A 7,580-nucleotide genomic window follows, 5' to 3' on the forward strand; every position below is an offset into this window, starting at 1 on the left:
GGATGTTTCAGTGCCTGTCCTGGAACTTGTTATGTAGACCAGGCTGGCCTTGAACTCACAGAGGTATGCCTGCCTCTGCCTCTTGAGTGCTGGGAATAAAGACCCGAGTCACCAATGGCTAGCATTTCTGCTCATTCTTTTAAAATGCTTGTTTTAATTTTGTGCCTCTGTGCGTCATAGTCCCCTGGAAGTGGAGTTACAGGTGAGAGGCAGTGTGGGAAGCTGAGACCTGAACTCCGATCCTCTGCAAAAGCAATGCGTGCTCCTAACCCCTCCCCGCTCTCCTCTCTCTATCCAACCATTCTCTTTGGATTTTTTTTTTTTTTTTGGTTGTTTTGTACACTTCTCTGGCCCTCACAGGCAGGTTATTTTTTTTCCTAGGCCCTACCCACATAGGCCCTATCATTAAGATAGGTTCAGTTGTCAGAGAGCTGTAATCCTAATTGCAGTGATGAATGACAGGGTAAACTTCCCGGTGGGCAGGGCGGGTGTCGCATTTATGCTGAAATCTGTGTCTGTCCTAGGCTTGCATGACATCAGGAGGAAGCCGGGCAAGCAGTTTACATCCTGTTTTTACTGCCTAGGTGAACCGGGCAGGTGACTTCACTTCGGTGTGCCCACTGTCTCCTCTGTGTAATCACATGGGCTTCCAGGCGCCGGTGTGAGCCCTGAGTGTGCCAGTTCTGTGGCCGAGGAGCGCAGACAGCTGCTGTTGGGTCCAGTCTGCTGTGTTGGGTCTGTTTTCTCTGCTTGTATCTCCCAGACAGCACACACAATACCTGCCCCTGAAACACAGAGTGGGATTTGGGTGCCAAGCTGGTGAGTCAGAAGTTTTCGGGGTGGTTGCTAGACCGTTTGCCTAGAATACAGGCTGAAGATGTAGCTCAGTGGTGGAGCCCCTGCCTAGAATCCCCCAGGGAGGGGCTGGGGGCGTGGCTCAGTGGTACAGCCCCCTGCCTAGAATCCCCCAGTGAGGGGCTGGGGACGTGGCTCAGTGGTAGAGCCCCTGCCTAGAATCCCCCAGTGAGGGGTTGGGGGCGTGGCTCAGTGGTGGAGCCCCTGCCTAGAATCCCCCAGTGAGGGGCTGGGGGCGTGGCTCAGTGGTAGAGCCCCTACCTAGAATCCCTCAGTGAGGGGCTGGGGGTGTGGCTCAGTGGTAGAGCCCCTGTCTAGAATCCCCCAGTGAGGGGCTGGGGGTGTGGCTCAGTGGTAGAGCCCCTGCCTAGAATCCCCCAGTGAGGGGCTGGGGGCGTGGCTCAGTGGTAGAGCCCCTGCCCTGTATAAGACTTTGTTTCATTCCCAGCTCCACAAAAGAAAATCAGTTAACTAAATAAACAATGCATACGTGTTTGTGCATACTAACCATCCCAGAATTTTGGAGACTGAGGCTGGAAGACTGCCAGGAGTTCAAGGCCCTAACTCGGTAGCTAGGTAAGGTGGTGAGGAAATAAATAAATAAATAAATAAATAAATAAATAAATAAATAAATTGAAGAGTGACAGAAACAGAGGGAGGGCGAAATTGTCTAAAGTCACGGAGAAGGAATGACAGTATCGCTTCCCTGCGTTTTCCCCAAGCTTTGTGTGTTGAGACCCATGCATGAGGAACCGATTTCAAGGGCAGGCAGGGCTTATTGTAGGCAAGGCGGGTGTGACAGGGACAGGGTGGCTCTGCTTAAACTGGCCTTGCTGGTTCTCTTCTTCCCAGTGTGTGATTTTAATGAAGCATTTATATAATTCTAATTATGTAAGCAATTTATGGATATCTTCTTGCTATAAAACATTAAACACATTCACACACACATACACTCACACCTGTACACACATGCATGTGCACACACACTTACACATGCTCATACATGCACATATACTCATAAACATACACACATTCATGCATACGTATGCACACCCCCTCATACATGCACACACAGACATAAACACACATTCACATGCACACACAGACATGCACAGACAGACTCACAGATACACACAGTCATGCACATACACACACACACACACACGCAGGCATATACACATGCACAAGAATGCACACGCATGCACAAACACACACACAGACACACACACACACACAAGCTGAGTCCTTTGAGAACTGGGCTGTCAACTGGATGGGGCGATGAAGCTGGAAGGGGGCTGCAAATGCCTTTTTTGTTTTTGTTTTTGTTTTTTTTGTTGTTTAAAGATTTAATACTGGAGAGATGGTTCAGCAGTTAACAACACTGGCTCTTCTTCCAGAGGTCCTGAGTTCAATTCCCAGCAACCACGTGGTGGCTCACAACCACCTGTAATGGGATTCCATGCCGTTCTCTGGTGTGTCCGAGGAGAACCACAATGTAGTCACCTACATAGAATAAATAAATCTTTAAAAAAAATTAATACTTCTTTTTAGATTTATTTATTTTATTTCATGTGATGAGTGTTTTGCCTGTATGTATGCATGTGTTTCACATGGATGTTTGGTGCCCTTGAATGTCAGCAAAAGGGGTTGGAGAGATGGCTCAGTGGTTAAGAGCATTGACTGCTCTTCCAGAGATCCTGAGTTCAATTCCCAGCAACCACATGGTGGCTCACAACCATCTGTAATGGGGATCTAATGCCCTCTTCTGGTGTGCCTGAAGACAGAGGCAGTGTACCCATATACATAAAATAAACAATTCTTTTTAAAAAATGAAAAAGGCATCAAATTCCCTAGAACTGGAGTTATAGATGGTTGGAAACTCAGGTCCTCTGCAAGAATAAGCGTTCTTAATGACTGGGTCGTCTCGCTGGCCCACATATATCTTTCAAAATAATAATTATCTGTCACTTATTAAGAAATATTAGTGTGTGTGCATGAACATGCATGCAGAATGCATGTGTTCATGTGCCATGGCAAGCATGTGGAGGTCGTAGGACACTTTTCTGGGGTCACTTTTCTCTTTCCAACTTTGTGTAAGTTTCAGGGATTGAACTCAGGTCGCCAGGCTTTCAGGCAAGCGCCTTACCTCTGCTGAGCCACCTAGCCAGCCCTGCATGTAGCTTCTTACCTTTGGCAAGGGATTTGTCTTGCAGGCCTTGACTGACCTCTGTGGCTGGCATGAGGCTGGCCTGAGAGTAGAAACTGAATCTGTAATGGCAAGAATAACCGGCAAAGAAACAAAATCCAGGATCGGTGTGTGTGTGTGCATGCGTGTGTGTGTGTGTGTGTGTGTGTGTGTGTGAGATAACTCATGAGTTCAGGTCCTTAGAAGCCACATAGAAAGCCTAGTGTGGCTTTAGTGGGCTGTGCTTGTAGTTCCAGTTCAGGGGATGGGGGTGGTGATGCAGGTGGACCCTCTCCCAGGCCGCCAAGCTCGGTCAGCAAGCCCCAGGGCCCAGTGTGAGATCGTATTTCCAGAGTAAGGTGGGGCTGGCTGTGAGGATGCGTGCCTGCTCTCAGAAGGAAGAGGCAGGTGGATCTTTGTGAGTTCCAGGCCAGCCTGATCTACATAGTGAGTGAGTTCTTGGCCAGCCTGGTCTACATAGGGAGTTTCAGGCCAGCCTGGCTTACATAGTGGGTTTCAGGTTAGCCAGAGCTACATACTATTTTTTTGTTTTTAAAGGTAGATGATATTTGAAGAAGGACACTCAAGGCTTGACCTCTGATCACAACATTCACATATATCTGTGTGCACCTTTACCTACACACACACACACACACACACACACACACACACACACACATTTCAATCCCCAGGAGTAACACCCACTCCTCAAATACATGCTAGGAATAAGGTAAATATCAGGACACTGGCCAATTCATTGGGGCGTATTTAGACAGTTTGAAAATTCATAAGAATAAAACAACAACAGCAAAGACTCAGGTTGTAGTGACACACATCTGCAGTCCCATCCTCTTGGGAGTCTGAGGTCAGAGGGTCACAGTTTTGAGTCTGGTCTCAACTATGTAGTGAAGCGGTCTCAAAATGAAAAAATTTAAAAGGCCTGGGGTATGGCTAAGTAGCAGAACACCTCCAAAGCACGTCTGAGGCCCTAGGCTAATGTCTCAATAGTGCCCACACAAACAACTAAAAGTAAAATAAGTAAAAATGTCAGCAACAAGATCAATATATATATATACATATACACATGTGTCTATATAAATCTGAAACAGTCTTGAAGATTTAAAAATTACTTGCTTTTTTAAAAAAATAATTTGTTCATTTTTATTTTACATATATTGTTGATTTGCTTGCATGCATGTTTGTGTGAGGATGTTGAGTCCCCTGAAACAAGAGTGACAGACAGTTGCGAGCCACCGTGTGGTTGCTGGGAATTGAACCTGGGTCCTCTGGAAGAGCAGTCAATGTGCTCCTAACCGCCGGGCCATCTCTCCAGCCCCACTCCAATCCTTTTTAGCCAAGGTAATAAACAGGAAAGTTTGCTATCATTATGTAGATGATCTCTGTAGAGATGCCTGTATGTGTCTAGAATTTATTGAGAGATATTCTCAGGGCGTTGGGCACCACTGTCTGTGAATGAGGACCGGGTAGCAGAAGGTGGGGGAGGAGGCTTCACCATCCTGTCTGTGGAATCTTGGTCAAATCTAGTATCTTCTTTGGATCTTAATCTCTCCATTTAAAGAGAGCCTGGAGGTCTTGCAGAGGCTGGCCTGGGATTTTTAACTTCATCCAATCAGAGTCTGGAATAGACTGCAAGTCCGCAGTCCACAGTCCTCCCCTCACAGGGAGAGTACCAGCTCCTAGGTGCTCTGGGGTGAGGAAGATGCCATCTCTACCCGAGGTTCCTCTTTCCTACCCACACCCTCCGGCTTCCCACCCTGTGTTCCGGAGAACCTGTGTCTGTCCAGTGTGCTCTCTGGAGGGGAAAGTGGATCCTGACAGGCCCTGCATCGCCAACCTCACTGATAGCCGGTTGGAGGGCGGACATGAAGTGTGTCCTCCAGACCCATGCATAGCGCAACAGTCTTCAGAGGGGATCAATCTAATGATGGGTTTAGGGACGTGGTGGTAAGGCAGGAGGTGGTCCCTAGCTCATCTTCCCCCTTAACCTCTCCCTGGTCTCCATATCCCCCAACCCACCTCTCTGTCTCCTACTTTGCTCCTTCCCTCCCCGTGACTTACAGTGGCCAATCACTATGAGCAGACGTGGTAAGCTTGGCCACAGGTCCACAGGTCGCATTCCAGAGGGATCGTGTGTAAGGCTTCCCTTTCTGGAGGCTTGCTGACAAGAGAACATCGACCTTCCAATCGTGGAGATTTGCCAGCTGGGGATCGAGACTGAAAGCTCTATAGAAAAGAGTCCTTGAGCTTTGGTGGCAGGGTATTCGAGTGGTTAGTACACTAGCCTAATGTATGTGACGTTTGAGGCCCCGGGTTCCAGTCTTAGCAGCAGAAAACAGGGTCCTGTGAATTCATGGAAAATGCCCTAAAAGCTAAGAGCAAACCTTTGTGGTTTAAAGGTGTGTGTGTGTGTGTGTGTGTGTTTTGAGAGAGGGTTTCTTTGTGTAACCCTGGCTGTCCAGGAGCTGGTCTCAAACTCTGAGATCTGCCTGCCTCTGCCTCCTGAGTGCTAAGATTAACGTTGTGCGCCACCACCACTCAGTGACATTGTTTTGTTTCCGTCTCGAGACTTTTTCATCAGACAACCTTACTGGGTAGGCGTCACTGGTGGAACTTTCCTGTCTAGGGGAGTGACCTCATCTCTGCCCCTGGACTTTGTGTCCCCTGACAAGGGCAGGGTTGGACAATGTAGTCCACATTATACAGCTCAGGGCCGGGCACAGAGCGTCTGCTGAGTGAAGTTTCTGGAAGTGGCTAATGATCGAAGGCTAACCGATCTAGTTGCTCACCGCCTACTCCTCAAGCCGTTTCTGAGAAGCGGGTGTGTGCTCTTTCCCTCTCTTCTGGTTCTTTTCTTCTGCGTGAATTTCTTCAGAACAGAAACTTGACAGCCAGCCTACCTTGTTCTAGAAGCTACTTCCATGGCAAAGGTTGGGACCTATGGGAAGCCCCAGAGAAATTTCCGCTCCCCTTGGTCATCTGGCTAACTCAGCCCAAATTCCTTGGCTAACTCAACTCTCAAAACATTTATTTAAAAAAAAAAAAAGGGGCTGGTGAGATGGCTCAGTGGGTAAGAGCACCCGACTGCTCCTCCAAAGGTCCAGAGTTCAAATCCCAGCAACCACATGGTGGCTCACAACCATCCGCAACGAGACCTGGCGCCCTCTTCTGGAGTGTCTGAAGACAGCTACAGTGTACTTACATATAATTAATAAATCTTAAAAAAAATAAAAATAAAAATAAAAAAATGAATATGTGTATGGCTATGTGTGTTTATGTGCACTGTATGAGCACAAGAGCCCAGACTAGGATATCAGATCAGCTAGAGCTGGCTGGAGTTACAGATGATAACTAGGAGCCAGGATGTGGGAACTGGGAAACAAACCCAGGTCCTCTGCAGGAGCAGCTACGGCTCTTAAGTGAGGAGCTATCTCTCTGGCCCTGCAGCATTTATTTCCATTTTTCCAAATAGTTTTAAAATTTATTTTATTTTATTTTAGAATTAGGTGTTTGCATGCATGTCATGTATACCTCCGAAGGCGGAGACATTGAATTCCACCGGACACGGAGTTAAGAGTGATTGTGAGGCACGTGAGCTGCGTGCTGGGAACTGAGCTCACGCCCTCAGCAAGAGCTTTTATTTGTGGGCTTTTATCCCCTTAGCTGTTTCTCTAGCTCTCTTTATTTTCTTCCCCCCCTTTTTTTTATTTAAAGTTTTTTTTTTAATTAAAATTGATTTGCACATCTATCTCTCTAGCCCAGTTAGGTTTTGTTTGTTTTCGTTTTGTTTTTAAATCTATTTATTTTATGTATGTGAGTACACTGTAGCTGTCTTCAGACACACCAGAAGAGGGCATCAGATCCCATTACAGATGGTTGTGAGCCACCATGTGGTTGCTGGGAATTGAACTCTGGACTCCCAAAAGAGTAGTCAGTGCTCTTAACCGCTAAGCCATCTCTCCAGCCCACCCCCTTTAATTTTTTAATCAGCTCCACTCTTTATCTTCCCTCTTCTTCCCTTGACAGCATGGGCTTCCTCTTTTCCTTCCCTCCCCTTCTTCCTCCTCCTACCCCCATGCTCCATCCATCTTTCCAGACAAGGTCCTGGTATATAACTACATAACGCAACCTGGCTTAGAACATGCAATGTAGCCTAGGCTACCCTGGAATTCATAGCATCTCCCCACCTCAGCCTCCCCAATGCTGGGCTTATAAGGTGTGTGTCAGCATGCCTGGCTTTACAGTGAAAAGAACAACAAATTAAGACAGGGTGTCCTGTAACCCAGGTGGTCTTGCTGCCTACATATTGAAGGCTATCTTGAAATTTTCTTTGCCTCTGCCTCTCAAGTTCTAAGGTGACATAGTTCTGGGTTTATGTGGTACTAGGGATGGGACGTAGGATTAAAGGTATGCTAAGTAAGTATGCTAACACTGACCCACGCCCTCAGCCCCTCACTGGGGGATTCTGGGCAGGGGCTCCACCACTGAGCCACGCCCCCAGCCCCTCACTGGGGGATTCTAG

This window comes from Mus caroli, chromosome 7 (assembly GCF_900094665.2).
Source record: "Mus caroli chromosome 7, CAROLI_EIJ_v1.1, whole genome shotgun sequence".
In the NCBI taxonomy this organism is placed as follows: Eukaryota; Metazoa; Chordata; class Mammalia; order Rodentia; family Muridae; genus Mus; species Mus caroli.